The sequence below is a fragment of the Triticum aestivum genome, chromosome 6D (genome assembly GCF_018294505.1).
Source record: "Triticum aestivum cultivar Chinese Spring chromosome 6D, IWGSC CS RefSeq v2.1, whole genome shotgun sequence".
Lineage (NCBI taxonomy): Eukaryota > Viridiplantae > Streptophyta > Magnoliopsida > Poales > Poaceae > Triticum > Triticum aestivum.
The window spans coordinates 455,108,376-455,135,941 of record NC_057811.1 but is presented as its reverse complement, the minus strand read 5'-3'; the positions used below and the strand labels follow the sequence as shown (position 1 = coordinate 455,135,941).

General features: G+C 47.5%; 1 long non-coding RNA gene across 1 annotated transcript; it reads right to left on the bottom strand.

The window, feature by feature from the left end:
- Positions 1-20,505: 20,505 nt before the first annotated feature.
- Positions 20,506-22,431, bottom strand: LOC123141974 (uncharacterized). Its single transcript, XR_006470487.1, has 2 exons — positions 21,386-22,431; positions 20,506-20,937 (listed from the first exon to the last, which is right to left on the bottom strand). It is a non-coding gene; the product is annotated as an uncharacterized lncRNA (long non-coding RNA).
- Between the last annotated feature and the right edge of the window lie 5,135 nt (positions 22,432-27,566).

The following is a 27,566-nucleotide window of genomic DNA, read 5'->3' as shown; positions in this document are numbered from 1 at the left end:
CTGACAAAGCAAAGCTGATGACTACTCGATAGTTTAGTGTGCCATGCTTTACGTCTTAGAATCGGGACTTCAACGACGTTTTGAACGTCATGGAGCATATGAGATGCTCCAGGAGTTGAAGTTAATATTTCAAGCAAATGACCGAGTTGAGAGATATGAAGTCTCCAATAAGTTCTATAGCTGCAAGAAGGAGGAGAAATAGTTCTGTCAGTGAACATATAATCAGAATGTCTGGGTACCACAAGCACTTGACTCAACTGGGAGTTAATCTTCTTGATGATAGTGTCATTGACAGAGTTCTTCAATCACGGCCACCAAGCTACAAAAGCTTCGTGATGAACTATAATATTCAAGGGATGTGATGCGGAGCATCCCTCAACTACCCGCACCGACACTCCATCACCACCGCAAGCACCAAGAGGGCCAATGACAAGAGCATGTGCACGCAACATCGAGAACGAAGTCACTTCTTTCCTCTCCGAGTTTCGTTCGGTTTCACATGAGAATGTGATCCTACCTCAAAAAGATACGCCATGCACTCTTAGGTACATCGAAGATGATCGTGGGAAGGAAAAGACGGAGGATCGAGCATCCATGGAGCAAGAGGAAGAAGGAGAAGTCAAGAATAATGAAGAAGGAAGCATGGGGGAAATACCCCCTGAGCACTCCGGGTGCCCGGCCTCCCCGACCCCGGGTGCCCGGCCTTCCCCGCTGGGAGCTGCCCCGGCCTACCCCGGGTGCCCGACCCTTCTCCTCCCGGGTGCCCGGGCCTCCCTCTCCCAGCCGCTGGCCACCCCACCGGGTGCCCGGGCATGGGACCCCCGGGTGCCTGGTCCCTCCCAGCCTCCCGCCTGGCGCCACCCCGGGTGCCCGGGCTTGAGGCCCCGGGTGCCCGGCCGCTTCGGTGCTGGCCTCCAGCGCCCCCCGGGTGCCCGGGCCTTGGGCCCCTGGGTGCCCGGCCACCCCTACAGCCGCCCCCTGAGCAGGCCGGGTGCCCGGCCCATGGTGCCCGGGTGCCCGGATCCCTCCGTCCAGCCGCGCGTATTCGGCCTTGTGGCCCTTGTACCCCCTCTCTCAACTTGTTTCGTCCCCAAACTATATAAGGGCATCTCCTAGGTCATTTGTAGGTTAGCAAAGTATTTTAGAACACCAAAGAGAGCTTTGCTCCTTGTATCCTCCTCCTCTTGGAGATCAAGACCCCTCTTTGGGAAGAATCCTTGGGATTATCAAACCCTCCTCTTGAAGGAGATCAAGATCAAGACCTCACCTAGTGGGAAGAACTTACCTAGTGCTATTTTCCTTGAATTGTTCATGTAATCTTGTGGATCTCTTGTGTTCTACTCTAGTGGATGTGATATTGGGTTTGTTTGAGTGATTTGTGCCTTGTGTTCTTGAGTGTTCTTCCTCCTTTTCGCCCTCCAAGTGTGAAAAGATCCCCTCTAGGGTTTCACCCTACAACATCTTGGTATCATGAGCAAGGTTGATTCACATCTTGGAGTCCCATCCCCCCATTTGCTAGCTAGATTTTGGTGTTTTTCGTCCAAATCCGAAAATTCCCCACAAAAATAGCCCCCAAAATTTTTCTTGCAATTTGTTGGATCTTGTGAGATTTGGTTGTTTTGGTCCATGGATTTTATGTTTGGCAAGTGGATCTAGCCCCTCCCCAACAATCCCCACCCTTCCCACCACGAAATCCCCCGAATTTTGCATGTCCCCCAAATTTTCCGCCCAAATCGGAGACCACCGGGTGCCCGCACCACGAACAAGAGATACAAGAAGAAGCCGCGAGACGCGAAGAGCAACAAGAAAGGCGCAACCAAGCGCATATCCCTCGTCCTCCTCCAAGACAAGAACGACAACAAGCGGAACAAGTGCTTCAAGACCCTCCTCCACGCCAAGAGCGGCATCTCGAGGAACGAGCATTTGAGGACCTTCCTCCACGGCAAGAGCGATATCAAAACAGCTACTTCGATGAAGAACTCCGCTACGGCAAGCTCAAGTTCACCATGCCCAAGTTCTCCGGAAGCAATGATCCCGAAGAATATCTCTCATGGGCCTTGAAGGTGGACAATATATTCCGTCTTCACAACTACGACGAGGAAAAGAAGATCGCCATGGCCTCCCTCGAGTTCCAAGACTACGTCCTCATTTGGTGGGAACAAGTGATCGAGCGACGGCATACAAGAGGCGAACCACCAATCACAACTTGGACGGAAATGAAGGATGTCATGAGAGCTCGCTTCGTGCCTACACACTACACCCGTGATCTCTTCAAGAAGTTGCAACTCCTCAAACAAGGCACGAAGACGGTGGAAGAATTCTACCAAGAAATGGAGATTGCCATGATATGAGCCAATGTCAAGGAAGACGACGAGCAAACAATGGCACGCTTCTTGAACGGCCTCAACCACCCAATCAAGCGGATTGCCGACTTCCAACCATACTCAAACCTTCTCGAGCTAGTTCATTAAGCGACCAAGGCAGAGCGACAAGTCCAAGATGACTTCAAATACGCCAAGTACTCGTCCAAGACCTACGGCTCCTACTCTCAAGCTCCCGCGACTTCGGCACCTCCTACCTCAACTAGAGCATCACCAAGTACCAGCGACAAGTCAAGTTCCAAGCAAGCTACGCCCTCCTCGACTCGTTCTCCGGCAAGCACCTACAAGCCCAAGTCTTCCTCATCTTCGGCGCCACCAACCGACACCGTCAAGACAAGTTCATTCAAGTGCTTCACATGTGGTGGCCGAGGACACAAGTCCTTCGAATGCACCAACAAGCGTACAATGATCTTCAATGATGATGGCACATACGACTCGATGAGTGAAGAAGAAATGGAAGCCATTGAACACATGGCCATGCATCAGCGCGTGAACGAAGATGAAGATGACCAAGTGTTTTGCGACAATGATTCAAGTCCCTCTCTCGTGGTCTCCAAGGTCTTGACGCTTCAACACCACCAAGACGAAGACCAACGGTGCCACATCTTCCACACAAAGGCCGGCATCAATGGGTGTTCCGTGAAAGTCATCATCGGCGGAGGAAGTTGTCACAACTTGGCAAGTGAAGAGCTATGTTCCAAGCTGCAATTGGTCAAGAAGAAGCACCCTCGTCCCTACAAGGTGCAATGGTTAAGCGACTCCGGCACTATTCAAGTGGAGCATACGGTGCAAGTATCTTTCAAGATCGGCGCCTACGAGGACACCTTGGAGTGCGACGTGGTCCCGATGTCCGTGTGCCATCTCCTCTTGGGAGGCCTTGGCAATTCGACCGCGGAGTCATACACAACGGAAGAACCAACCACTATAGCTTCAAGATGAACGGCAATGAATATGTGCTTCGACCAATGTCACCAAGCCAAGTGATCGCCGATAAGCAAGCATCCACCCATCATGGAGATCCTAGTGAGAGAGTGATCCACCAAAAAGAAAGTGAGAGCCACAAGCCAAAATTGAGCGCCTTTTCGCCAAAAGAGAAAAACTTAGTCCTCCTAGCCACAAAAAGAGAGATGAGAGAAGTGTGTGAGAACCCATCGAGTGTCATCCACTTTGTTCTCCTATGCAAAGATGAGGTGGCAAAAACTAACCCTCCTAATCCTCTTCCTCTAGTGTTTTCTAACTTGTTGCAGGAATTCGAGGATGTCTTCCCGATGAGCTACCTCCCGGTCTTCCTCCTCTACGTGGCATTGAACATAGGATCGACCTCATCCCCGGAGCACCTCTTCCGAACAAGGCTCCCTACCGCGTCAACCCCGAAGAAACTAAGGAGATCCAACGGCAAGTACAACAACTCATCGACAACGGTCATGTACGTGAAAGCTTAAGCCCTTGTGCCGTTCCGGTTATACTTGTGCCCAAGAAAGATGGTACTTTTCGCATGTGCTCCGATTGTACACCCATCAATGCTATCACCGTTCGTTATAGGCATCCCATTCCTCGCCTAGATGATATGCTAGATGAGCTTAGCGGTGCCACCATTTTCTCAAAAATAGATCTTAAAAGTGGCTATTATCAAATCCACATACAAGAAGGTGATGAATGGAAAACCGCTTTCAAAACAAAATTTGGCTTGTACGAGTGGTTGGTTATGCCTATGGGTTTATCGGAAGCTCCCGGTACTTTCATGCGTCTTATGCATTTTGTGCTTCGTCCTTACATTGGAGTTTTTGTTGTGGTCTACTTCGATGACATAATTGTTTTTAGCAAATCCATCAAAGATCATCTAAAACATGTTCGGGCTATTTTGCAAACTGTTCGCAAGGAACGTCTCTATGCAAACATGAAAAAGTGCACTTTTGGTGTTGACAAGCTTGTTTTCTTGGGTTTCGTTGTTTCCTCAAAGAGTGTCCATGTTGATGAGTCTAAAATTGAAGCAATTAAAACTTGGCCACAACCCACCAATTTGCAACAAGTGCGGAGTTTTCTTGGCCTTGCGGGTTTCTATCGTTGCTTTGTGAAAGATTTTAGCACTATTGCCGCACCGTTGCATGCCTTGAGTAAGAAAAATGCTCCTTTTGTTTGGGGACCTTTGCAATCAACCGCTTTTGATGAGCTCAAATCCTTGCTTACTCATGCTCCGATTCTTGCTTTGCCCAACTTTGACAAAACTTTTGAGGTTCATTGTGATGCGAGTGGTAATGGAACTGGTGGAGTTTTGATGCAAGAAAAGCGAGCTATTGCATATTTTAGTGAAAAACTCTCCGGTGCTCAACTTAACTACCCCATCTATGATAAAGAATTGTATGCTTTAGTGCGTGTGTCGCATACTTGGGAACATTATCTTAGACCGCATGAGTTTGTCATACATACCGATCATGAGACACTTAAGTACCTTAAAGGCCAAACCAAGTTGAATAAACGACATGCTAAATGGAGTGAATTTATTGAATCTTTCCCCTATGTGATCAAGTACATTAAGGGCAAAGATAATGTTGTGGCAGATGCCTTTTCCCGCAAATGCATGTTACTTACTCAACTTGAATTGAATGTTGTTGGATTTGATCATATCAAAGATTTATATGAGCATGATGTGACTTTCGCTACTCCTTATGCTAAGTGTGTGATGCATACTTCTTGGGAACGATACTATATCAAAGATGGTTATCTTATGAGAGCTAACAAACTATGCATTCCTGAGTCTTCTCTTCGTTTGTTACTTTTGCAAGAGGCTCATGGAGGTGGACTCATGGGACACTTTGGACGCGACAAGACTTATGCCACGCTCTCCAAGAACTACTTTTGGCCCAAGATGTTTCGCGATGTCGCCCGCTTCACCAACCGGTGCTCTACATGTTGCAAAGCTAAGTCACAATCTCAATCCCATGGTTTACATATGCCTTTACCTATTCCACACCAACCTTGGGAAGACATTAGCATGGATTTTGTGCTTGGATTGCCTAGGACTCAAAATGGCAAGGACTCCATATTTGTTGTAGTGGACCGATTCTCTAAAATGGCACATTTTATCCCATGCAATAAGATAGACGATGCCTCACATGTTGCCAATCTCTTTTGTAGGGAAATCTTGAGGTTGCACGGTGTGCCAAAGACAATTGTGTCGGATCGAGACGTCAAGTTCTTAAGCTACTTTTGGGAGACGCTATGCGCCAAGCTTGAAATCAAGCTACTCTTCTCCACGGCATACCACCCTCAAACCGATGGCCAAACGGAAGTCACCAACCGAACGCTCGCAACTCTCCTACGCGTGTTGATAAAGAAGAACATCAAGGAGTGGGAGGAGTGCCTACCCATCGCCGAGTACGCCTACAACCGCGCAAGACACTCTACAACCGACAAGTCCCCCATCGAGGTTGTCTATGGCTTCAACCCATTGTCGCCGTTGGACATCCTTCCTCTACCGCTTCAAGAACGAGCTAACATGGACGAAACTACAAGAGCCACCTAGCTCAAGAAGATGCATGAAGAAACACGTTCCACGATCGCGCGCCAAGTACAACGACTCGCCTCCAAGCTCAACATCAACAAGTCTCCGATGGTGTTCCAACCGGGTGATCAAGTATGGATACATCTACGCAAGGACCGCTTCCCCAAAGAACGCAAGTCCAAGCTACTCCCGAGAGCCGACGGATCATTCAAGGTGCTAGCACGCTACAACGACAACGCCTAGAAGGTCGACATCCCATGTGACAAGTACAACGTAAGAGACATCTTCAACGTCCAAGACTTGGCCAAGTACCATGGTGATGAAGAGCACGATCCGTGGACGGATCTCTCCCAAGGGGGGGAGATGATGCGGAGCATCCCTCAACTACCCGCACCGACACTCCATCACCACCGCAAGCACCAAGAGGGCCAATGACAAGAGCACGTGCACGCAACATCGAGAACGAGGTCACTTCTTTCCTTTCCGAGTTTCGTTCGGTTTCACATGAGAATGGGATCCTACCTCAAAGAGATACGCTATGCACTCTTAGGTACATCGAAGATGATTGTCGGAAGGAAAAGACGGAGGATCGAGCATCCATGGAGCAAGAGGAAGAAGGAGAAGTCAAGAAGAATGAAGAAGGAAGCGTGGGGGAAATACCCCCTGAGCACTCCGGGTGCCCGGCCTCCCCGACCCCGGGTGCCCGGCCTTCCCCGCTGGGAGCTGCCCCGGCCTACCCCGGGTACCCGTCCCTTCTCCTCCCGGGTGCCTGGGCCTCCCTCTACCAGCCGCTGGCCGCCCCACCGGGTGCCCGGGCATGGGACCCCCGGGTGCCCGGTCCCTCCCAGCCTCCCGCCTGGCGCCACCCCGGGTGCCCGGGCTTGAGGCCCCGGGTGGCCGTCCACTTCGCTGCTGGCCTCCAGCGCCCCCCGGGTGCCCGGCCACCCCTACAGCCGCCCCCTGAGCAGGCCGGGTGCCTGGCCCATGGTGCCCGGGTGCCCGGATCCCTCCGTCCAGCCGCGCGTATTCGGCCTTGTGGCCCTTGTACCCCCCTCTCTCAACTTGTTTCGTCCCCAAACTATATAAGGGCATCTCCTAGGTCATTTGTAGGTTAGCAAAGTATTTTAGAACACCAAAGAGAGCTTTGCTCCTTGTATCCTCCTCCTCTTGGAGATCAAGACCCCTCTTTGGGAAGAATCCTTGGGATTATCAAGCCCTCCTCTTGAAGGAGATCAAGATCAAGACCTCACCTAGTGGGAAGAACTTACCTAGTGCTATTTTCCTTGAATTGTTCATGTAATCTCGTGGATCTCTCGTGTGCTACTCTAGTGGATGTGATTTTGGGTTTGTTTGAGTGATTTGTGCCTTGTGTTCTTGAGTGTTCTTCCTCCTTTTCCCCCTCCAAGTGTGAAAAGATCACCTCTAGGGTTTCACCCTACAATATCTTGGTATCATGAGCAAGGTTGATTCACATCTTGGAGTCCCATCCCCCCATTTGCTAGCTTTATTTTGGTGTTTTTCGTCCAAATCCGAAAATTCCCCACAAAAATAGCCCCAAAAATTTTTCTTGCAATTTGTTGGATCTTGTGAGATTTGGTTGTTTTGGTCCATGGATTTGATGTTTGGCAAGTGGATCTAGCCCCTCCCCAACAATCCCCACCCTTCCCACCACGAAATACCCCGAATTTTGCATTTCCCCAAATTTTCCGCCCAAATCAGAGACCACCGGGTGCCCGCACCTCGAACCACCGGGCACCCGCACCCTCGGGCGGTTTGCCCCGGACCACCCCGGGCACCCGCACCCCCCGAATCAGCCCACTTCCATCACCGTTTTGGCCATAACTTCTACCTCCCAAGTCCCTTTTTTGTGTTCTTTAGCTCGTTTGGAAGCTCTTGACACCCCCATACACATATATCATTACCACCACCTTTAGACTCCATCCAAAAAATCAACACAAAAACACCCACCTTCCGCATTTGACCGATTTTGAGTTGCGATTTGTGTTTCCTAAGGTGTTTCGGCTACTTAGGAGCGTGTGACATCGACATCACCTCGGAGTCATCTTCATCGCTAACCGTAAGAAAGGACGGTAACCTCGACGACACTTACCTTTGCTTTTGCATTGATAGCCCGAGCCTTTTGCGTTGCTTACCCATCGAGACTAGCGAGTTGAGAATTGCCGGGCCACGTTTTGTGCACCGTAGTGATCTTGTTATCATCTTAGTGCCATAAGTCTCTCCCGTGCATATCTTACATACTTGTCTCATATCATACTTGGCTCGAGCATCAAGCATAGAGAAAAAAAAGACAAGCTTTTAAGCAAAAAGAGGAGACACAAAGAGCTTATAAGCAATAGCATTGAGCCATTTTGCATATCATCTTGGTCACCGCATACATAGCATAGTCGGGATTGAAGACGGCACGTTTCTCTTATAGGTTGGTGCACATGCGTATCTAGCCCATTTGAGCAATCGAGCTAGCGTCTCTCTAGCATTCGCACAACAAGAGCATTTTCCGTGGTCACACATTTTGAGCTCACCCCTTGGTTGTGCGGATCCCATCTATCTTCCGTGTGTGTGTTCCTAGTGATACTCTTGGCTTTGATCTATTTGCTTTACTTGCATTTTTGTGAACCTTCTCAACCTTATCGATATCTTGACTAACATTTGCTTGAAATTTTTGCCACCATCCTAACCAAGCTCCTCCATAAGCCTTTTACTTGTAGATGTGAGAAACAAACCCGGTTCCAATTCTCCTATTGTGGCATTACATTGAGTGACACTTGTTACATCCTCAATCCTCGGAAAAGGTAACTTCGGTATTGTTCTCTCACTTTCCTACTCACCCCACTTGGTTATGATGGATAGGCCAAGTTCGTCGGCGAACCCGCTTTTCGAGGAGCAAGGTGATGATAACGGCTACGTCACCAAGAACCACTTCTTCCTCGCACAACGAGCGCTCCATAAAGAAAGTGAAGCCTTGGGTGAACGCCTTGACCGACTCGCCGCCGACGTTCGTCAAGCGGAAGCAAGGAACCGCGACTACATCGACGACAAGTTCACTACACAAATGGAAGAGCTCCACAACATGATCGTGCAATGCCCGCCTTCCTCGTCTACTTCAACCAGACGACGCCACTCAAGCCACCGCTCAAGTCGACACTCTTCAGACTACTCATCTTATGATACAAGTCCTCCCCAAGCTCGAGTCCCTTGACGTGATGCTCCCCAAGATCGCCATGCTCAAGAAAATCCATTCCATGGTAATGGCTTACAAGACCGAGTTTGAGCACGTGAAAGGGCGCGACAACAAGCGCAACTACCAAGGGACCAAGAGCAAATGCCTCCACAAGTGCCACGACAACAACCTCAAGATGAAGACGCCATCTGTCAAGAACAAGAGGAACGAGCGCGTCTACACCAAGAGGAGCAAGATGCCGAAGCGCATCGACAACAACAACTACGGCGTGAAGTTCAAGCTCAAGCGGCCCTCGATGCACTCCGAGATTCCACACGGGCCGTTGCCCAACGCGGTTGGGAAGCACGTGAGCAAGATGAAGCTCTTCGTCAAGAGATACAAGAAGAGCCGCGAGACGCGGAGAGCAACAAGAAAGGCGCAACCAAGCGCATATCCCTCGTCCTCCTCCAAGACAAGAACGACACCAAGCGGAACAAGTGCTTCAAGACCCTCCTCCATGCCAAGAGCGACATCTCGAGGAATGAGCATTTGAGGACCTTCCACCACGGCAAGAGCGATATCAAAACCGCTACTTCGATGAAGAACTCTACTATGGCAAGCTCAAGTTCACCATGTCCAAGTTCTCCGGAAGCAATGATCCCGAAGAATATCTCTCATGGGCCTTGAAGGTGGACAATATATTCCGTCTTCACAACTACGACGAGGAAAAGAAGACCGCCATGGCCTCCCTCGAGTTCCAAGACTACATCCTCATTTGGTGGGAACAAGTGATCGAGCGACGGCATACAAGAGGCGAACCACCAATCACAACTTGGACGGAAATGAAGGATGTCATGGGAGCTCGCTTCGTGCCTACACACTACACCCGTGATCTCTTCAAGAAGTTGCAACTCCTCAAACAAGGCACAAAGACGGTGGAAGAATACTACCAAGAAATGGAGATTGCCATGATACGAGCCAATGTCAAGGAAGACGACGAGCAAACAATGGCACACTTCTTGAACGGCCTCAACCACCCAATCAAGCGGATTGCCGACTTCCAACCATACTCAAACCTTCTCGAGCTAGTTCAACAAGCGACCAAGGCCGAGCGACAAGTCCAAGATGACTTCAAATACGCCAAGTACTCGTCCAAGACCTACGGCTCCTACTCTCAAGCTCCCGCGGCTTCGGCACCTCCTACCTCAACTAGAGCATCACCAAGTACCGGCGACAAGTCAAGTTCCAAGCAAGCTACGCCTTCCTCGACTCGTTCTCCGGCAAGCACCTACAAATCCAAGACTTCCTCATCTTCGGCGCCACCAACCGACACCGTCAAGACAAGTTCATTCAAGTGCTTCACATGTGGTGGCCGAGGACACAAGTCCTTCGAATGCACCAACAAGCGTACAATGATCTTCAACGATGATGGCACATACGACTCGATGAGTGAAGAAGAAATGGAAGCCATTGAACACGTGGCCATGCATCGGCGCGTGAACGAAGATGAAGATGACCAAGTGTTTTGCGACAATGATTCAAGTCCCTCTCTCGTGGTCTCCAAGATCTTGACGCTTCAACACCACCAAGACGAAGACCAACGGTGCCACATCTTCCACACAAAGGCCGGCATCAATGGGCTTCCGTGAAAGTCATCATCGACGGAGGAAGTTGTCACAACTTGGCAAGTGAAGAGCTATGTTCCAAGCTGCAATTGGTCAAGAAGAAGCACCCTTGTCCCTATAAGGTGCAATGGTTAAGCGACTCCGGCACTATTCAAGTGGAGCATACGGTGCAAGTTTCTTTCAAGATCGACGCCTATGAGGACACCTTGGAGTGCGACGTGGTCCCGATGTCCGTGTGCCATCTCCTCTTGGGGAGGCCTTGGCAATTCGACCGCGGAGTCATACACAACGGAAGAACCAACCACTATAGCTTCAAGATGAAAGGCAAGGAATATGTGCTTCGACCAATGTCACCAAGCCAAGTGATCGCCGATAAGCAAGCATCCACCCATCGTGGAGATCCTAGTGAGAGAGTGATCCACCAAAAAGAAAGCGAGAGCCACAAGCCAAAATTGAGCGCCTCTTCGCCAAGAGAGAAAAACTTAGTCCTCCTAGCCACAAAAAGAGAGATGAGAGAAGTGTGTGAGAACCCATCGAGTGTCATCCACTTTGTTCTCCTATGCAAAGATGAGGTGGCAAAAACTAACCCTCCTAATCCTCTTCCTCTAGTGTTTTCTAACTTGTTGCAGGAATTCGAGGATGTCTTCCCGATGAGCTACCTCCCGGTCTTCCTCCTCTACGTGGCATTGAACATAGGATCGACCTCATCCCCGGAGCACCTCTTCCGAACAAGGCTCCCTACCGCGTCAACCCCGAAGAAACTAAGGAGATCCAACGGCAAGTACAACAACTCATCGACAACGGTCATGTACGTGAAAGCTTAAGCCCTTGTGCCGTTCCGGTTATACTTGTGCCCAAGCAAGATGGTAGTTTTCGCATGTGCTCCGATTGTAGACCCATCAATGCTATCACCGTTCGTTATAGGCATCCCATTCCTCGCCTAGATGATATGCTAGATGAGCTTAGCGGTGCCACCATTTTCTCAAAAATTGATCTTAAAAGTGGCTATTATCAAATCCGCATACAAGAAGGTGATGAATGGAAAACCGCTTTCAAAACCAAATTTGGCTTGTACGAGTGGTTGGTTATGCCTATGGGTTTATCGGAAGCTCCCGGTACTTTCATGCGTCTTATGCATTTTGTGCTTCGTCCTTACATTGGAGTTTTTGTTGTGGTCTACTTCGATGACATACTTGTTTTTAGCAAATCCATCAAAGATCATCTAAAACATGTTCGGGCTGTTTTGCAAACTCTTCGCAAGGAACGTCTCTATGCAAACATGAAAAAGTGCACTTTTGGTGTTGACAAGCTTGTTTTCTTGGGTTTCGTTGTTTCCTCAAAGGGTGTCCATGTTGATGAGTCTAAAATTGAAGCAATTAAAACTTGGCCACAACCCACCAATTTGCAACAAGTGCGTAGTTTTCTTGGCCTTGCGGGTTTCTATCATCGCTTTGTGAAAGATTTTAGCACTATTGCCTCACCGTTGCATGCCTTGAGTAAGAAAAATGCTCCTTTTGTTTGGGGACCCTTGCAATCTACCGCTTTTGATGAGCTCAAATCCTTGCTTACTCATGCTCCGATTCTTGCTTTGCCCAACTTTGACAAAACTTTTGAGGTTCATTGTGATGCTAGTGGTAATGGAATTGGTGGAGTTTTGATGCAAGAAAAGCGAGCTATTGCATACTTTAGTGAAAAACTCTCCGGTGCTCAACTTAACTATCCCATCTATGACAAAGAATTGTATGCTTTAGTGCGTGTGTTGCATGTTTGGGAACATTATCTTAGACCGCATGAGTTTGTCATACATACCGATCATGAGACACTTAAGTACCTTAAAGGTCAAACCAAGTTGAATAAACGACATGCTAAATGGAGTGAATTTATTGAATCTTTCCCCTATGTGATCAAGTACATTAAGGGCAAAGAGAATGTTGTGGCGGATGCCCTTTCCCGCAAATGCATGTTACTTACTCAACTTGAATTGAATGTTGTTGGATTTGATCATATCAAAGATTTATATGAGCATGATGTGACTTTTGCTACTCCTTATGCTAAGTGTGTGACGCATACTTCTTGGGAACGATACTATATCAAAGATGGTTATCTTATGAGAGCTAACAAACTATGCATTCCCGAGTCTTCTCTTCGTTTGTTACTTTTGCAAGAGGCTCGTGGAGGTGGACTCATGGGACACTTTGGACGCGACAAGACTTATGCCACGCTCTCCAAGAACTACTTTTGGCCCAAGATGTTTTGCGATGTCGCCCGCTTCACCAACCGGTGCTCTACATGTTGCAAAGCTAAGTCACAATCTCAATCCCATGGTTTACATATGCCTTTACCTATTCCACACCAACCTTGGGAAGACATTAGCATGGATTTTGTGCTTGGATTGCCTAGGACTCAAAATGGCAAGGACTCCATATTTGTTGTGGTGGACCGATTCTCTAAAATGGCTCATTTTATCCCATGGAATAAGATAGACGATGCTTCACATGTTGCCAATCTCTTTTGTAGGGAAATCTTGAGGTTGCACGGTGTGCCAAAGACAATTGTGTCGGATCGAGACATCAAGTTCTTAAGCTACTTTTGGGAGACGCTATGCGCCAAGCTCGGAATCAAGCTACTCTTCTCCACGGCGTACCACCCTCAAACCGATGGCCAAACGGAAGTCACCAACCGAACGCTTGCAACTCTCCTACGCGTGTTGATAAAGAATAACATCAAGGAGTGGGAGGAGTGCCTACCCATCGCCGAGTACACCTACAACCGCGCAACACACTCTACATCCGGCAAGTCCCCCATCAAGGTTGTCTATGGCTTCAACCCATTGTCGCCGTTGGACGTCCTTCCTCTACCGCTTCAAGAACGAGCTAACATGGACGCAAGTACAAGAGCCACCTACCTCAATAAGATGCATGAAGAAACACGTTCCACGATCGCGCGCCAAGTACAACGACTCGTCTCCAAGCTCAACATCAACAAGTCTCCGATGGTGTTCCAACCGGGTGATCAAGTATGGATACATCGACGCAAGGACCGCTTCCCCAAAGAACGCAAGTCCAAGCTACTCCCGAGAGCCGACGGATCATTCAAGGTGCTAGCACGCTACAACGACAACGCCTACAAGGTCGACATCCCACGTGACAAGTACAACGTAAGAGACATCTTCAACGTCCAAGACTTGGCCAAGTACCATGGTGATGAAGAGCACGATCCGTGGACGGATCTCTCCCAAGGGGGGGAGATGATGCGGAGTATCCCTCAACTACCCTCACCGACACTCCATCACCACCGCAAGCACCAAGAGGGCCAATGACAAGAGCACGTGCACGCAACATCGAGAACGAGGTCACTTCTTTCCTCTCCGAGTTTCATTCGGTTTCACATGAGAATGGGATCCTACCTCAAAGAGATACGCTATGCACTCTTAGGTACATCGAAGATGATCGTGGGAAGGAAAAGACGGAGGATCGAGCATCCATGGAGCAAGAGGAAGAAGGAGAAGTCAAGAAGAATGAAGAAGGAAGCGTGGGGGAAATACCCCATGAGCACTCCGGGTGCCCGGCCTTCCCCGCTGGGAGCTGCCCCGGCCTACCCCGGGTGCCCTGCCCTTCTCCTCCCGGGTGCCCGGGCCTCCTTCTCCCAGCCGCTGGCCGCCCCACCGGGTGGGACCCCCGAGTGCCCGGTCCCTCCCAGCCTCCCGCCTGGCGCCACCCCGGGTGGCCGGGCTTGAGGCCCCGGGTGCCCGGCCGCTTCGCTGCCGGCGTCCAGCGCCCCCCGGGTGCCCAGGCCTTGGGCCCCCGGGTGCCCGGCCACCCCTCAGCCGCCCCCTGAGCAGGCCGGGTGCCCGGCCCATGGTGCCCGGGTGCCCGGATCCCTCCGTCCAGCCGCGCGTATTCGGCCTTGTGGCCCTTGTACCCCCTCTCTCAACTTGTTTCGTCCCCAAACTATATAAGGGCATCTCCTAGGTCATTTGTAGGTTAGCAAAGTATTTTAGAACACCAAAGAGAGTTTTGCTCCTTGTATCCTCCTCCTCTTGGAGATCAAGACCCCTCTTTGGGAAGAATCCTTGGGATTATCAAGCCCTCCTCTTGAAGGAGATCAAGATCAAGACCTCACCTAGTGGGAAGAACTTACCTAGTGCTATTTTCCTTGAATTGTTCATGTAATCTTGTGGATCTCTTGTGTGCTACTCTAGTGGATGTGATTTTGGGTTTGTTTGAGTGATTTGTGCCTTGTGTTCTTGAGTGTTCTTCCTCTTTTTCCCCCTCCAAGTGTGAAAAGATCCCCTCTAGGGTTTCACCCTACAACAGGATGGATAAGACAATTCCCGAGCTCTTCGTGATGCTAAAGGCTGCGGAGGTAGAAATCATGAAGGAGCATCAAGTGTTGATGGTTAACAAGACCACTAGTTTCAAGAAAAAAGGCAAAGGGAAGAAGGGGAACTTCAAGAAGAACGGCAAGCAAGTTGCTGCTCTAGTGAAGAAACCCAAGTCTGGACCTAAGCCTGATACTGAGTGCTTCTACTGCAAAGGGACTGGTCATTGGAAGCGGAACTGCCGCAAGTATTTGGCGGATAAGAAGGATGGCAAAATGAAAGTTATATTTGATATACATGTTATTGATGTGTACCTTACTAATGCTCGTAGTAGCGCCTGGGTATTTGATACTGGTTCTGTTGCTCATATTTGCAACTCGAAATAGGGGCTACGGATTAAACGAAGATTGGCTAAGGACGAGGTGATGATGCGCGTGGGAAATGGTTCCAGAGTCGATGTGATCGCCGTCGGCACGCTGCCTCTACATCTACCTTCGGGATTAGTTTTAGACCTGAATAATTGTTATTTGGTGCCAACATTAAGCATGAACATTATATCTGGATCTTGTTTGATGCGAGATGGTTATTCATTTAAATCAGATAATAATGGTTGTTCTATTTATATGAGTAATATCTTTTATGGTCATGCACCCTTGATGAGTGGTCTATTTTTGTTGAATCTTGATTGTAGTGATACACATATTCATAATATTGAAGCCAAAAGATGCAAGGTTAATAATGATCGTGCAACTTATTTGTGGCACTGCCGTTTAGGTCATATTGGTGTAAAGCGCATGAAGAAACTCCATGCTGATGGGCTTTTGGAATCACTTGATTCTGAATCACTTGATGCTTGCGAACCATGCCTCATGGGCAAGATGACTAATACTCCGTTCTCCGAAACAATTGAGCAAGCAACAGACTTGTTGGAAATAATACATACTGATGTATGCGGTCCGATGAGTGTTGAGGCTCGCGGCGGGTATCGTTATTTTCTGACCTTCACAGATGATTTGAGCAGATATGGGTATATCTACTTGATGAAACATAAGTCTGAAACATTTGAAAAGTTCAAAGAATTTCAGAGTGAAGTGGAAAATCATCGTAATAAGAAAATAAAGTTTCTACGATCTGATCGTGGAGGTGAATATTTGAGTTATGAGTTTGGTCTTCATTTGAAACAATGCGGAATAGTTTCGCAACTCACGCCACCTGGAACACTACAACGTAATGGTGTGTCCGAATGTCGTAACCGTACTTTATTAGATATGGTGCGATCTATGATGTCTCTTACCGATTTACCACTATCATTTTGGGGTTATGCTTTAGAGGCGGCTGCATTCACGTTGGGCACCATATAAATCCGTTGAGACGACACCATATGAACTGTGGTTTGGCAAGAAACCTAAGCTGTCGTTTCTTAAAGTTTGGGGCTGCGTTGCTTATGTGAAAAAGCTTCGACCTGATAAGCTCGAACCCAAATCGGAGAAATGTGTCTTCATAGGATACCCAAAGGAGACTGTTGGGTACACCTTCTATCACAGATCCGAAGGCAAGATATTCGTTGCTAAGAATGGATCCTTTCTAGAGAAGGAGTTTCTCTCGAAAGAAGTGAGTGGGAGGAAAGTAGAACTTGATGAGGTAATTGTACCTACTCCCGAATTGGAAAGTAGTTCATCACAGAAATCAGTGCCAGTGATTCCTACACCAATTAGTGAGGAAGCTAATGATGATGATCATGAAACTTCAGATCAAGTTACTACCGAACCTCGTAGGTCAAGCAGAGTAAGGTCCGCACCAGAGTGGTACCGTAATCCTGTTCTGGAGGTCATGTTACTTGACCATGACGAACCTACGAGCTATGAGGAAGCGATGATGAGCCCAGATTCCGCGAAATGCCTTGAGGCCATGAAATCTGAGATGAGATCCATGTATGAGAACAAAGTGTGGACGGTAATGTTACTGTCTACAAAGCTCGACTTGTTGCGAAAGGTTTTCGACAAGTTCAAGGAGTTGACTACGATGAGACCTTCTCACCCGTAGCGATGCTTAAGTCTGTCCGAATCATGTTAGCAATTGCCGCATTTTATGATTATGAAATCTGGCAAATGGATGTCAAAACTGCATTCCTCAGTGGATATCTTAAAGAAGAGTTGTATATGATGCAACCAAAAGGTTTTGTCGATCCAAAAGGTGCTAACAAAGTTTGCAAGCTCCAGCGATCCATTTATGGACTGGTGCAAGCCTCTCGGAGTTGGAATATACGCTTTGATAGTGTGATCAAAGCATATGGTTTTATACAAAATTTTGGAGAAGCCTGTATTTACAGGAAAGTGAGTGGGAGCTCTGTAGCATTCCTGATATTATATGTAGATGACATATTGTTGATAGGAAATGATACAGAATTTCTGGATAGCATAAAAGGATACTTGAATAAGAAGTTTTCAATGAAAGACCTCGGTGAAGCTTCTTATATATTGGGCATCAAGATCTATAGAGATAGATCAAGACGCTTAATTGGACTTTCACAAAGCACATACCTTGATAAAGTTTTGAAGAAGTTCAAAATGGATGAGTCAAAGAAAGGGTTTTTGCCTGTGTTACAAGGTGTGAAGTTGAGTCAGATTCAATGCCCGACCACTGCAGAAGATAGAGAGAAAATGAAAGTCATTCCCTATGCCTCAGCCATAGGTTCTGTCATGTATGCAATGCTATGTACGAGACCTCATGTGTGCCTTGCTATTAGTTTAGCAAGGAGATACCAAAGTAATCCAGGAGTGGATCACTGGACAGTGGTCAAGAACATCCTAAAATACCTGAAAAGGAATAAGGATATGTTTCTTGTTTATGGAGGTGACAAAGAGCTCATCGTAAATGGTTACGTTGATGCAAGCTTTAACACTGATCCGGATGACTCTAAGTCACAAACCGGATACATATTTATATTGAATGGTGGAGCTGTCAGTTGGTGCAGTTCCATGCAAAGCGTCGTAGCGGGATCTACGTGTGAAGGGGAGTACATAGCTGCTTCAGAAGCAGCAAATGAAGGAGTCCGGATGAAGGAGTTCATATCCGATCTAGGTGTAATACCTAGTGCATCGGGTCCAATGAAAATCTTTTGTGACAATACTGGAGCAATAGCCTTGGCGAAGGAATCCAGATTTCACAAGAGAACCAAACACATCAAGAGACGCTTCAATTCCATCCGCGATCAAGTCAAGGAGGGAGACATAGATATTTGCAAAATACATACGGATCTGAATGTTGCAGACCCGTTGACTAAGCCTCTTCCACGAGCAAAACATGATCAGCACCAAGACTCCATGGGTGTTAGAATCATTACTATGTAATCTAGATTATTGACACTAGTGCAAGTTGGAGACTGAAGGAAATATGCCCTGGAGGCAATAATAAAGTTGTTAGTTATATTTCCTTATATCATGATAAATGTTTATTATTCATGCTAGAATTGTATTAACCAAAAACTTAGTACATGTGTGAATACATAGACAAACAGAGTGTCCCTAGTATGCCTCTACTTGATTAGCTCGTTAATCAAAGATGGTTAAGTTTCCTAACCATAGACATGTGTTGTCATTTGATGAACGGGATCACATCATTAGAGAATGATGTGATGGACAAGACCCATCCGTTAGCTTAGCATAATCATCATTTAGTTTTATTGTTATTGCTTTCTTCATGACTTATACATGTTCCTCTAACTATGAGATTATGCAACTCCCGAATATCGGAGGAACACCTTGTGTGCTATCAAACGTCACAACGTAACTGGGTGATTATAAAGATGCTCTACAGGTGTCTCCGAACGTGTTTGTTGAGTTGGCATAGATCAAGATTAGGATTTGTCACTCCGTGTATCGGAGAGGTATCTCTGGGCCCTCTCGGTAATGCACATCACTATAAGCTTTCCAAGCAATATGACTAATGAGTTAGTTGCGGGATGATGCATTACGGAACGAGTAAAGAGACTTGCCGGTAATGAGATTGAACTAGGTATGAGTATACCGACGATTGAATCTCGGATAAGTAACATACCAATGACAAAGGGAACAACGTATGTTGTTGTGCGGTTTGACCGATAAAGATCTTCTTAGAATATGTAGGAGCCAATATGAGCATCCAGATTCCGCTATTGGTTATCGACCGGAGATGTGTCTCGGTCATGTCTACATAGTTCTCGAACCCGTAGGGTCCGCACGCTTAACGTTCGATGACGATTTGTATTATGTGTTATGTGATTTGATGACCGAAGTTTGTTCGGAGTCCCAGATGACATCACGGACATGACGAGGAGTCTCGAAATGGTCGAGAGGTAAAGATCGATGGTTATATTCGGACACCGGAATGGTTCCGGAGTGATTCAGATATTTTTCGGAGTACCAGGAGGTTACCGGAACCCCCCGGGGAAGTATTGGGCCTTAATGGGCTTTAGTGGAAAGGAGAGAAGGGCCACAAGGGGAGGCCGCGCCCCCCATGGTAAGTCGGACTAGGGAGGGGGCGGCGCCCCCCTCTTTCCTTCTCCCTCTCTTCCTCCTTCCCTCTCTCCCCCTCTTGGAAAAAGGAAGGGGACTCCAACTAGGATTGGGATCCTAGTTGGACTCCCCTATGGCGCGCGCCCCCCTTGGCCGGCCTCCTCGTCCCCCCTCCTTTATATATGTGGGGAGGGGGGCACCCAAAGACACAACAGACAATCTCTTAGCCGTGTGCGGTGCCCCCTCCACAGTTACACACCTCGGTCATATTGTTGTAGTGCTTAGGCGAAGCCCTGCGCCGGTAACTTCATCATCACCGTCGCCACGCCGTCGTGCTGACGGAACTCTCCCTCATCCTCAACTGGATCAAGAGCTCGAGGGACGTCATCATGCTGAACGTGTGCTGAAGACGGAGGTGCCGTACGTTCGGTACTTGGATCTGTTGGATCGTGAAGACGTTTGACTACATCAACCACGTTACTAAACGATTCCGCTTTTGGTCTACGAGGGTACGTGGACACACTCTCCCCGCTCGTTGCTATGCTTCTCCTAGATAGATCTTGCGTGATCGTAGGAAGTTTTTTGAAATACTACGTTCCCCAACACCATCCACATGTGTGGATGTGCCACGCAACTTCAGCACCTACCCATAGCGCTTAATTATCCATGGTCACCCTTGAGCTGCAGATTCAAGCCAGGAGAAGGGAGGCAGACAATGAAACGTACGTACGCACGAGAACGTATCCTGTGCACCAGATGAACTGGTGCACCAGGTACTCCGATCCAACCTGATTCATTGGATTAAAAGAGAGGGAAATGATGTTGGCAATGGGAACTGCAGATACATTTTGCAAAACGGTCCTTGAAGTCTAGCTGAATTCTGTCCTGCCCTTTCTTGTCTACTGTGCCATGTCTTCTCACCTGTGCTCTTGTATCGGCTATGTAACTGTTGCATGATTGTTCATTGCTCAACAGTTATTAACTCTATAATAGGAGTATTAAGTATGAGAGAAACAACTTTATAAATAACTACTGCGATGATGTTCTGTACTGTAACGAACCAAAGATCTCTGAACACATTTCTTTAGATGCTTCCATGCAAGAACATGCATACTATTTTACATTGGATCATCGCAAGCATGCACATGAACTGTACAACAACCACCCATCTGAACTACCAAAAATGTTGCATACTATTATATTTTTTGGCAAGTGTACATTCTTGTTTACATGGTGCCAAAAATAACTAGAGCCGGTGACTTGTGTGGCCTGAAAATATGTATGGAGATAATCTTCATACATATCATTGCTGCTATAAACATTCGTTATTGGGAACCAAAAGATGGTGCCTGGGTGTCGCTTCGTCCTCTGAGTAGGCGTTGTCACCATCACCAAGGAAGTTCCAGAAATCTTCGTCGGAACCATCGCAGCTGGAGTCTAGTAGAAAGTACAGAAATATACTTAGACTGCATCAGCATACCAATTCATGTACACATAGAGACCGGGACATTCAGGTTCAAGTGTTCTGTGATGTTGAGCATACTGGAAGTAAAACACAACTAATTTTTTTAAATACAGAGCAAACTTATATAGTACATGACATAGACTGCATCAGCTATTACCAACTCATATACACATCAAGACAAGGGTGTTCAGAATCAAGTGTTCTGCAATGTTGAGCCTATTGTAGGTAAAGCATAACTGAATTTCTGAAAACAGAATGCAACCATATGGTACATTAAATAGACTGCATCAGCTATACAAATTCATGTACACATCAAGACCAAGGTGTTCAGAAGTGGTATGCAGTGCTAAGCCTATTTGAATTAAAAAACAACAGATTCTTTTTAAGTGCACTGCATTCTGTTGAAACTAAATAGATCACCTCTTGTCCAATCGCATACACTCCTGGCTTACACCCCCCCGCCGCCGCGGTGGGTTCAAGTGGACCGCATAAAGAAAACTCTGTTGAGAAGTGAAACGAAGCTCTGGCCTGTCACCTAACCTAAATAGTGCACAATACGGATCCAGATCCCAGAAGAAGCTCTTGGAAGATGAACTTGTAATGGTTTCACGAAGTTCGGTTAGACATTGTAAGTGCGCTTTCTACTTAACATTGTTCAGAATCCAGAGTAATCTACTTACAGAACAATATGAGGATCTATTATTTTACACCTGAATGAGGAAGACCAAAGAGCTAATAAATTTAATTCACTAAACCAAAACTACAATCGCATTGATTTCGATGGAAATACCTAACAAACATACGGGGAACTTTTAGAAATGAGTGAGGCACATATTACAAGTGTTAATGAATCTCAATCTTGTGCCAACAAGCACTTCATATTCAGGCACTTGAACAAGTAGATAAAAATACTTTGAACTCATCTCAGGCCATAGGTTGATGACATTTTTCTCTACCTAATTTGCTCAAATTAGCAGTCTAAGCAAAATAGTGCAAGTTATTTCAGTAATTATTTTTCCTACGCCCCTGAGACAGAGATATATCATCCCAGTTTAATCAGATAGGATTATCTACATCTAATACATCCAACACATACAGGATGATGGATTAGAAGCAAAATACACAATAAATTACAAGGTTGTAACATCCAAAAGGATACGTGAAGGCTGGAGTTCCCTTCTCCGGTCTCGGCGAATAGCGGAGCTAGGCATCCACGGATGGCGGATCTAGCCGTCGACGGATGGCGGAGGTAGGCGTCGGGTGTGGTGAGGTGTTGGAGCCGAGGTGGAGAACGGCGGCCCAGGGATGGGGCGTGCTATCTGCTGGACGTTGGAACACGGCGAGGTCATAAGGCAGCACACGGTGAGGTCCGCCGCAGGCGACCCGACGCCCCATCTCCGTATCTCGTGTTCGTTCTGTTTCTAACCTGGGGAAGCACATTGGAGTAACGTTTGGGCTATTTTGTACTTACATGAGGTGATCTTTGCAAATTTTGAAGGGAGGGGCGTTCGGGTTTCATCCGGTCCCTTTATTTCGCATCTAACGTGTCGACTGTGCAGGGAGCAGCCGTAGCACCAAACCGTTCGGAGCACAGGATATTTTCCCCGTACGCACAGTACTAGACTGTTTAGACGATTGTGATAGATGAAATACAAGGTCTTCCATGATGTTAATTGCATGGTGTGGTGTGCTAATCGCGAGGAAACGCTGCGGAAACTGCCGCACCCGCACGCAGTCCTGTACGTACGCAGGAGAATGTTATGTGTGCCATCCATTTCTACTACTACCGAATTAGTCGTTCTTTAGGGGCGTGTTTGGTTACCTGCATATGGTCCAGCCTGACCCGTGCGGGAAAGATTGAGCCCGTTTTAAGCCTGCGTTCACTGTGCGGCCCGCATAGCACGAAACTTAAAGCACTTCCAGGCCAGGCCCAGTGGAAACACCCGAATCGGCAGTAGCTCGCGAGGCTGGCTCGGGCGAGGTAGGGGAGGGCGACGCGCTTCTCCCCTCGTGTGAGCAGGGAGATGGCGCGAGCTCGCCCGCGTCGCCGAAAAATCGTCGGGAGGATTTCGGCTCACCTCCCGCCGAGTCCACCCCTATTTAGCCCCTCCCTCACCGCCCCAACTCCCGCCACCATTCTCCCTCCGTTCGAGATTTCCCGCCGATGCGCATCGGCACCGACAAGCAGGTAAGCGGCGCATCTTCATCGGTCGGCGGTCCACGGCGTCTGCGCTCCTTCACCGGCCGGCGTTGATCTTCCACGACCATCCCCCCTCGTCCTCGAGCTGCAGCCATGGCCTCTGTGAGTTCAATCCCCTTTCTCTCTGTTCCTTCTAGCTATATCTGAGCTGTAGCTAGGGTTTGATCTAGATGCATGGTTGATTAGTGGTCCGATCTGTGAGCTGATATGGTTGATTGCTATGCTGCAGTTGCAATTTGTGGTAGGGCTAGATGTTCAAGCATGTGGTAGGCTAGATTAGTAGTAGAGTTTGAAGTTGAACCTTGTGCTTGTGTTCATTCGTGCTTAGATCTGTGATTTGTAGCTATTGATGGTCCATTTATAGCACGCTGTTTGTTGTAGATGTATGTTCCTGCTCATAGATTGTCCGGTATGCTTAGTATGATAGCGATGAAGCATGTGCTTGCTATGATAGTGATGAATCATGTACATGTATGCTCCTACTTTCATGGGTTGTCCGGTATGTTGTGTGCTATGCTTACTGTCAATGCGTGCTACGTTTGTAGGACATGACCACGCAGACGCAAGATCTTAGTCAGGCCCTTGTCCTGTCCGACAGCCAGTTTGCTCCATCGTTTGTCAAGGACTCGCAGCCTATGTCCGAGATGGCACCTGATTCAGAGGTGTTCGCGTCTGATTCCCTCTATGTGCCAGTAGTGTTCGTTGAGCCAACTGCTGCTGCTGCTACTGCCGCTGCACTCAAGGTAGTAGCAGCAAAGGCAAAGAAGGATGATAGGTCAAACAACATAAAGTGGCAGCCGTTCATGTCCACGTTCGTGCTGAACAAGATGTGTGAGCTCATCTCTATTGGAGTTAGGACTGACAAGGGCTTCAAGGAGGTGCACTTGAACACCGTTGCGAAGCAGGTGTTCGAGTTCTGTGGGCAGGAGGTGTTTGCCACCCAAGTGTACAACCACCTGAGAAAGTGGAGAGGTCGATGGATCCAAGTGTCCAAGCTGAGAGACCTTAGCGGCGCCTCATGGGATGAGACACTTGTTCCATAGTTCTGGAGGCAGAGCTGTAACATCCCAAATTTTCAATTTGGAATGTTATACATAGGTCATTCTTGCATATCATATTTTATTTTATTTTCGTTTCGCGATCCTCGAAATTCTAAGCAACTCAAGGACCCTCGGAGAGAGTTGGAGATTTCATGTTTTTTTTTCATATTTGATTTTTATCAAATATTGAAACAAGGATCACTTTGGTTTTAATTTATTTTCTCTCCGAAAATATTTCATATTAAAATATATGGGAGGAGATAATACAACTTCTCCAAAATAAATGAAATATTGGAGGAAAAATATTAAAATCAAATATTTGATGTTATTCGGATGTTATTGCTATTTTATATGAATTAGAAAAAATACGCGTTTTTCAAAATTGCATTATAGGCCCAAATAAATGTTCACCTTGTCCGGCATATTTTTAGAGGACGGGGAAAATTTATTTCGGAATTTTTGGAGTCAGTTTAGTATTTCTTTTCCTTCTTTTTCTGCACGTCGGAATAAAAAAAAGAAAACCGACTCCGGGCCGTACCCGACCGGGACTCCGCCCGGGGGGCTTTATCAGCCGGGGGCCCCCTTCCCCGCAGCCCACCACCGCCGCCCAGCCCACCCGCACCGTCGAAACCCTAGGGCCGCTGCCCGCTAGCGCCGCCTCCCGCCGCTGTACCGCCGCACGCCGCCGCCACCGCCACCCGCCGCCGCCGCCGCCGCCACCCGCCGCTGCCGCGCCGGATCTCGTCGTTGACCGCCGTTGACCGGTCGGTTTTCTTCGGTTAAACCCCGATTTTTTTTATTTTTCCGGTTTATTTTCGTTAGATCGGTTTTTCCGTCGGTTTATTTATTTTGCGGACGTTCGTCCGTTCATTCGTTTAAACAAACTCCGTTCACCCGTTAGTCACAGACAGCCAACGTTCGTTCGTTATCCTGTTCATCAGTTTTTATTTTTCTCGGGATTTTCGCGATTATTTTCGATCGCGATTTCTGATCCGATTTTCGTTCTAGTATAACTTTTCGCTCGTTTATCGGAATCAGGCGATTCAAGTGCCTAGATCTTCGTCTCGAAGCCCTCTTTGTGTTTAACCTTCAATTTTGATACTGTAAAATTTGACTTTAGTCCAGATTAGTAATCAGATCTTGTTTCTCTCGCCGTTTGAGTTTCGTTGCTCCGTTTGATTTAATTCTTTTTGCAAACCAGAGTTCTTAAGTTGAACTTTCTGGTTAGATCTTCTTATTTGAGTTTTACCCGTGCATCTTTGTTTGATTGCTTATGTATGTTATTGTTTGTTTGCGATAAAATTTCTGGAGTGCGAAGCGTGCTACTACGAGTCACTAGGTTTTGCGGATCGTCAGCAAGGCAAGTAACACATTGATCATACCCCTTTATTACCCAGTTTTTATGCATTAGCTACAACCCTCACACATTGCATGAGTAGGATCTCTTAACATGTGGGTTTGGGAAGTAGATGATGAGGTAGAACCTATTACCTGTTTTAATATCAAACCCTTAGGAGTTACTTCTACGTTATGCTTATATTGCTATGCCATGCTCGTAGACGTGGATTGGGTTTGAGTGTATTCCATGACAGATGTGAGATTGTTAATTAATGGTTCAACTTAAGGTGGCAACTTTAATACACATCTGGGTGGATTGCTTGTTTGGGCACCTGGAGAATCCAGTGTTGTCCTAGGATATCCCGGAGTACCCGTGTGATCATCTTACGGTCCGCCACCCAGGTTCAAAGGGATCATAAGATTATTCATGCTAGAAACTTCCGTGTGCAGCCACAAGCCATTATGGGCTCTGGCATAGTTGAGTATGTTGCATGACCTCTTTCAGTGGTGGGCTAGCAGATGTAGAGGGAAAGTAGGTGTAACTGTCCACCCAGAGTAAAGAGTTAATGTTTCTGAAAGACTGTGTCTCGGTCATCCGTTTCTCAAACACCATGTAGTGCGAGAAATCCAGCGGAGGCGATCGAGTCTTGTGGGGAAAAGTGCGCAAACCTCTGCAGAGTGTACAAACTAATCATGGTTAGCCGTGTCCCCGGTTATGGACATCTTGAGTATCTAGTTCTTGGATTATCATATGGATCTCATCACTTTTAATATAACTTGATTGGGTTTAATGATGATGCTTAATGGGGATTGAGTTGGAGGAACCTTCTCAATGTTTAACAACTACCATGATAGTTAAATAAAATTTATTCCTTTGTGGTAGGAAAAATTGGCTTTTCGCAAAAATCATATAACCTTAGAGCCTCCACCAGCCATATATGCATATAGTGATAGCATTATCTGTTCGTTGCTCTATTGTGTTATATTGCCAGCATATTCCATGTGCTGACCCTTTTTGGGCTGCAACGTATTATGTTGCAGACTTTTCAGACGACGAGTAAATGTGCGATAGGTCGTTGTCGTGCACTCAGCTATGCCGTTGGAGTTGATGGACTCACTTTATCTTCCAAGCCTTCCGCTGTTATCGTATTAGATGGCCTTAAGCCATATTTATTGTAATAAGTTCTCTTTTGAGACATTCGATGTAATAAGTGTGTGATTGCTACTCTGTTATAAATCCTTCGAGTACTGTGTGTGTCAGCATTACCGATCCAGGGATGACACTGAAGCACAGAGACTTGACCGTTTGAGGTCGGGTCGCTACAAGAGCACTACGCCGGCCATGTCGCGGTTAGCTCAGAACCCTCTTCCTTTTCATACTGTCCACCATTGCCTACTCCTAATCGCAACTAACAACACTTGTGTTTCATTCTTAGGACCACCCAAGGGACGCTGAGTTCCTCAACACACCCATACAGAACCACAGCCAGATGCAACACATCTTCTCCTTCGGGCTGGCAACTGGGAAGCATGCCATGGGCTCGGGGGGAGCCTCTTGGTTCTCCCATGCCAGACTTCCCTGGGACCCCGAACGTCGAGGTCCTTGATGGCCCTGACAAGCCCTTCGTGAAGCCCTTCGACAAGCCATTTGACCCCGTCCATGATAGGAAGAGGAAGAGAGGAGGCCTGATGGAGGAGGAGATCAATGTCTTTTGCAGCATGACTGAGGCGGTGAAGGAGGTGGCAACAGCTATCAGGGAGTGCAAGCCCCTCGATGTCGACCCTGACCTATATGGCGCTGTCATGACCCAGGGTGGCTTCAGCGACGAGGCTCTCATGGCAGCTCTCAGCCACCTGCTTGACAACAAGACCTAGGGTGTTGGGTTCGTTGCCATGGCCGACGCTCACAGGGTGCTGTGGCTCAGGAGCTGGCTGGGCAAGCACTACTACTAGAGTAGTGCTGCCTGTGAGCGTGCATGATCCCCGACGGCGATGGCGTTGGCGACGACAACGACGATGACAT